The 6,384-nt window shown below is 32.7% G+C and overlaps 1 long non-coding RNA gene across 1 annotated transcript; it reads right to left on the bottom strand.

Annotated features, from left to right (window-relative positions):
* Window positions 1-3,092: 3,092 nt before the first annotated feature.
* Window positions 3,093-5,266, bottom strand: LOC149796835 (uncharacterized). The gene is made up of 4 exons (XR_016421470.1): window positions 5,165-5,266; window positions 4,785-4,883; window positions 3,798-3,878; window positions 3,093-3,228 (listed from the first exon to the last, which is right to left on the bottom strand). It is a non-coding gene; the product is annotated as an uncharacterized LOC149796835 (long non-coding RNA).
* Window positions 5,267-6,384: the final 1,118 nt, after the last annotated feature.

Below are 6,384 nucleotides of genomic sequence, written 5' to 3'. Positions count from 1 at the left end.
TATAAATTTAAGTCACCGATAGTTTTCCCGGACAGTCATAGTTAATTACGAACCATAAGTGCAATAATCGAAGGTCGGTAAAATACCAGTATAATAAGAAATGATTGCATTATTCTTTGGAGGCATCACGACCGTATCAAGGTTATGGAGGCAGTCTAAACAGTTTCTCGTGCAAGGAACATAACATTATTTCTCATACTCGTTCATACATATCGTCCATATTTAGTACGAGCCGTACTCATATTATGTCATTCTTTAGACAATACGCCACTTTCAGGTCTTATAATATTTAATATGAATCAAGTCATATCTATACATTTTTAACCCGCACGTCTGATGACTGAGTCAGAGGTGGTAGAAGGACAGAAAGACCTAACTGGATATAATGTGAAAATATGTCTTGATTACATATTTGATCTAGCATAACTGTATTTAAATAATATTTTCATTTTAAATGACCATCAAAATAACACGAAGTTGTAAAATATTTGAAAAATTGTTGCAACATGGTGGAGCTGTGATAGAGAGGGTTCCATGTTCCATATGGCTTGTAACAATCTGGTTTTACACTGTCTATATTGTCTATGTTTCTAAGCTAAATTATTTATCATTGCAGCTAACTTCATTATTCTTATCCTCTTAATGTCTAGAAAGCATTAATTTCGGGAATTAAAAACCAGACAAAGCATATAGACAAGCATATGCGCTGAATGAAAACTAAAATCTATTTGTTGATGTAAAGGAGGGAATATCTCTAATTTGAAATAGATGTTTCTATTTGGTCTTAAATATTACTGACTTTCGAAAACAGCGTATCATTTACATCATTGTCTGTGCGTTTGCCATAGTTTTCTTAGAAACCAAGCGGAACGACTATTATATTGAATATTTCTTGAACTAAGGGTATTTCATATTTATAAATTGAGTTAGTTTAGATGGACATGCTATTTTGAGGTCATACAAGGAGACTCTGAAATAATACATTTTAAAAGGTATATGACATTAAGTATGTACCCTTCAACCGATTTCCTTTGAGGCAAATGTGTCGCTAAAATCATTCAAGGAGATACACATATTTCGCATGTGGTTTTATGATACCAATGATTGCAATGATGTTGAACAAGCTTGTTCTTATATTAATTTAAACGTTTATTTAATAAAACTTCAGTTATTTTCTAAGCCAATGTGGGCGAAGAGTCTGGCTGATACATGGGTGTATGGACATAGATGAACGTTTACATGTCCCATAATATTTGGTTTAGAAATATGTTTCATCTTTTGCAGGTTTACAGGGCTTCAAAATAAAAGTCAGGTTACAACTGGTATCATTGACACATTTGCTTTCTTTTCACTGTAATAATGTATCTAAAAGGGTAAAGTCAAAATATAATGGAAGATGTGAATCTGTCTATCAGCATCTATTTACACATCTAGTTAACGAAACATGTCCATATCTTCCGAATAATCACCTGACCTCTGACCTTTTCTGCTTAATCATATTATGACTTCCGTAAACTTCATTTCTGCACTTCACGACCTGAGATGTCATTTAGTAGATTTATCAGCAATATGTTGACCATTCAAAAATTTTTTATTAATTGTTTATGAAAGAAATGTTAAATCTACACATATTCCCGAAAGTATCTCTTAATCATTCTTACGTAGTGGTATGCCATTTTTGACATTAAAAGGTACATACAGCAGTTAGAATCTGAACTCGGTTTTTAAATTGCATAATTTTAACCTTGACAATTTGAGAATATATACAACATGCCAATTTCAGATATCATGTAAACACCAACAACGTAGAGTACTGTCAACAGTAATTAATGCCGTCAAACATGCAGGGACATTGGTTATACTAACACACTTGTGTACGGATACAATAAAACCGTAATAAATAATTAGAACAAAAAGTATAGCCAAGTGTGGACAAATCATAGAGAGCAATGTGTTTAAAAGAAGGTTAAAAATATGTCAGACACGACTGATACATAGTCGAGCAATCGAAAAGTAAGATTTACTCAAGGACAAGGTTTTTAACACCGAAGTTTTTCTAATACGAAACAAAACAATATGTTGACAATTCAGCCTGGCAGCTAGATAACTCATTCAGACCTATACACGGGAAGCCTGAAGTCTTAAATGGCTATTGGTTAATTGAAACGAGATTTATGTTTAATTATTGACAAAGGAGTGCTCTGTGGTTAGTGATGCATCGGGTTTATACTACATTTTAATCCACGTCTCCTACTTCCGTCTTTGACTTCCGCTTTAGTTTACAAGGAGTGGTTTTGATGAATATAACGAATACGGTTTCTAGAAATTACCCGATACAACCAAGCTCTAAAACATCTTAGACCGTTTGATTGGAAGAAGAAATAAAGTCCAGGAATATTCTGTCAGTTATATTTTAGTATCGTTAGTATTGTTGATGTCGTACAAATTAATATCGTTGTACCATGTATTTATTAACGTATTGATGTTATTTTGAACAAGTATGCATATTTAAGAACCAAGAACCATTGATTTGTGCGGGGAACTTCTTATCTTTATTTTATGGCTGAAGTATACGAAGCTTTTCTCTATTAGTTTCCAGTGAATTATAAAAGATGAGAAAAAAGCAAGTGTTAAATCTTATATATTTATGAGCCTGAAAGTAGTTTCCATTTGATATTTAACATACTGGTCGATAGCTTTATTCAAAATGACTAATGCAAATTCATTCCAGAGGTAAAAGAGGCGTTCAATTGGCAACATATAATCTACAATGTGAAGATCTGCAGAAGCCATAACATGACTAAGCAGCAAATAGGTAGGAAGGCAAATAAATCTTTGCCCATAGCATGTACAGAGATAAATAGCTATTTAGATATAAATAGATACCGTATGCAGATACGTACGTACCGAAAAGAAAAATAGACTAATATACAGGTTCGTGTGTTTCTAAATGTTTACCTATTTCATATATTATTGATGCAGAAACAATCAATTTGTCAGGTAGAGAGAAGGAGAGAAAAGATCAGTTTCATTGCACAATCATCTAAGCAGAACATATGCCAATTTCAAATAGTGTAAAGGACAATAATATTCTGAAATCCAAAGTAATTTATTTCAAATGTTACATTTGAATGTACTTAGAACCGTTTGATTGTGTTTCATAGCTTGAAGTTCTGCTTACAAAGGATCCATTCTGCATGCAGATCCAAATTAGGAAACATGGCATTCCTGCAAAGATTGAAACTCCTTTATTAGTATATGATTCACGATATAACCTTTTTCTATTTTCATACATTCCGATACACGTCCTACATTTAAATTAACTTACTTAGACAGGACATTGCAGTTTTTATAAAATACAAATGTGTAGTAATATAAGAACACATTTCTTATGGTTGTTGTCACAGCACCGAAACGTATTTTGTGTACCTCATTTACGATTACAATTTAATGATAGATGTAACTGGAATGTTTGTATTATCTCAACGTCTTTCAATAAAACCCAAATAATAGCATGTTCAACTAACCTACTGCAAATATGTGTCCAAAGAAATGCCTTTAAACATAATGAATGTATTGACTTGGGTCCATTGCTTCGAAATTACTCTATGCCAAAAGTACAGGCAATAAAACAGGCAATGAAATAATGCGATCACTGTCTTCAAACGTCGATTGTTCTGCTATTACGAAGACAAAAGATGTTAAGTTCAAGATGTTCCCTTTAGGCAATTCGTACATAAATTGTGATCATGTTCGCAACACATAATGTAAATTTTACATACATGAAACATGCTTACCCTCATCTTCCATGTCTGCTTTCTATTTTCCAAGATGAGAGCCTTGCATAAGTATTATGAGGATAATAATCAGGAAGATAACTGCAATGAGAAAGAGGCAGCGATAACATATTGATGATAAGTGTTTATATAATACAGAACCTACTGTGGCTATTCTCCACGAATTATTTCAAATGTTTTGCCAAATGTATTTCTGAAATTTATTAAATATTAGTTTCCTTGTGATGTCAATGGAATGTGGTTCCGTGATGTCATATTTCTGCCAGAAAAAAAACGGATAATAAAGATAGTAATTAAAATACAAACGTGCGTATTTACTATGTTGAAAATCGTTGCTGACTAGGTTGCTAAACTACCTGTTGTTGATCAACGCTGTTTGAGAACAAAGGTCTTTAAAAATGAAACAATGACAATTTACAAGTAATTTGAATATTAGGATTTGAACGAAATAATAGAGTAAATAAAATCTTATTATATAGGTAATTGACTTTCAGATGACATTGGAGTTAGGTTTACAACAAACAGAAGCAATTTCATTTATTGTTTATATTGGAACTATCATTTTACTATATTAAGTATCGTTTCTTATAAGAAATAGAGAGGACAGACATTCCCATTCAGACTGACCAAAATGTTATAACCTGACAGACACAATTTTAATTCAATGCCATTTGCACCCCACCCACCCACCCCCACACACACACACAAACTGTATTAATTTAGAATATTATGTACTGCGAATAATATAGTCCGTTGTAATAATTCCTGAAAACCAAATATGTTATATCCCGTTAGATGTCTCCCTCTCTATCAGTCTCACTCAATCAAGAGGATGGAGAAGAGCAGACAATTTACTCATGCTTATGAAGCATTTCTACAATCTGGAAAAGGGATATTGTATGAAGAAATGCATATTATTAGCTTGGGTATAAATAGAAGTGTATGAAACGTATCAGTAGAGTTGAAAGATACTGATAACACACTCACTTCCGAAACCGCTCTGACCACCTCCGCCGATGAAGCCGGATACCATGCCGACGGTAGAAAGTAACGCAATTAAGCAGAGTACTAACAACGTGTTCATGCCTAGGAAAGAAGTAAAGTACATAAATATCCTGGCTATAAAGAAGGTAGAAAGTTGTTTTCATAACATTGCAAGCTACCAGATTCATCGTAAAATAGTATTAAAAGGCTAACTGATGATTTAAGCAGATATGACAATGTTAAGAATGTAAACAAATATGCAGAGCTCAAAAGGGTTTTTAATCAGATGTTAGACGTATATTTTAATTTTAAAATGTCTTATGTAATATCCTAATAATTGTTAAACACGCTCATATATCAAATAAATAACGTGTTGTACTTACCTGCCATCGTTCTAGAGCTGTTATTATCTTCCTGATTAGACCTGACTGTCTTTGGAAAGTATTGCTAAATTAAGATTATATAGGAACTGCACAACATATTGGATTACATAATAAGGTAGTCACAGCAAAATTTTAGTCATTTCCGCAATACGTACGGAAGAACGTCAATCGGATCTATTTAACTCGGGGGTGGAATCGATGTAATCAGATATGTAATATTAGAAACTTTGCGCATGTCTGTTTATTAGACGGAAGTGATAATCTATAAAATTTTAGTGACAAGTCCCAAATATCCGAAAAACACAGTTGACTCCTTACATACTTTCGAAGAAATAGAAAATGAGTTCAAAAGTGCATTAATCTGCAGTTTGACTTCTGTTTTGATAGGTTCCCTCAAGGAGATGGAATCATATATCATAGATAAAGTTCGCAAAATGGTTTAATAAATTATGCACTTAACTGCAAATAACGGCATTGCGTAAAAGAATCGAGATATTTGCAAACGTACACTGTCGTGCTTTAAAAGAAAAGTTGTTTTATCATTCTCTCTGATTTTGTTTCTCGCTCTTCATGGTTCTCTAAATCTCTATATCTCTTCTCACTCTCTTCCAACTGATTGCGAAGGCTTTTATCGTGTTTTAATGATTAATAGATAATTTCTGGAAACCATGAGTTCTGCATATATGATTCTTAACGTTACATATTAGCGACATACACATATATATATCAAAAGATTAAGGGCCATATATAGCACAAACGGATGGATAGATACCAACCATATCTTTAAAGTGATAGTAAAGCAATAGTACTGTAGTGAGAAAGAAAGTGTCAGAGATGGGGATAGACAGTAGTTGATGAGTTTTCTCCTCAAGCCCAATCTCGCTGTTTTGCCCACCACCTCAAGGAACATGACTTTGTAAATATTTTAAATTTGCCACTGCTTGCAAACAACGGTTATTGCTAACAATGTTATAACGGTAAATCATTTTGAATGAGTATTAGTGAAAATTAACGATAGTTCAAGAAATGGAGTTGAAAAACATTAAAAGTCAAAGTGACAAGTAAAGTATGGTATAAAAGACTAGAGATTACACACTCCAAAAGATAATCAAGCACATCATAGCTATTAAAACTTCAAATTTGTCTGATATTTATATTTTATACCATAAACAACCTAAATGGAATGTAAAAATTACACTATATAAATAATATATATTTAA

This window comes from Sinohyriopsis cumingii, chromosome 6 (genome assembly GCF_028554795.1).
Source record: "Sinohyriopsis cumingii isolate HCF-2022 chromosome 6, ASM2855479v2, whole genome shotgun sequence".
NCBI classification, from domain to species: domain Eukaryota; kingdom Metazoa; phylum Mollusca; class Bivalvia; order Unionida; family Unionidae; genus Sinohyriopsis; species Sinohyriopsis cumingii.
This window is presented reverse-complemented; position numbering and strand designations above follow the sequence as displayed.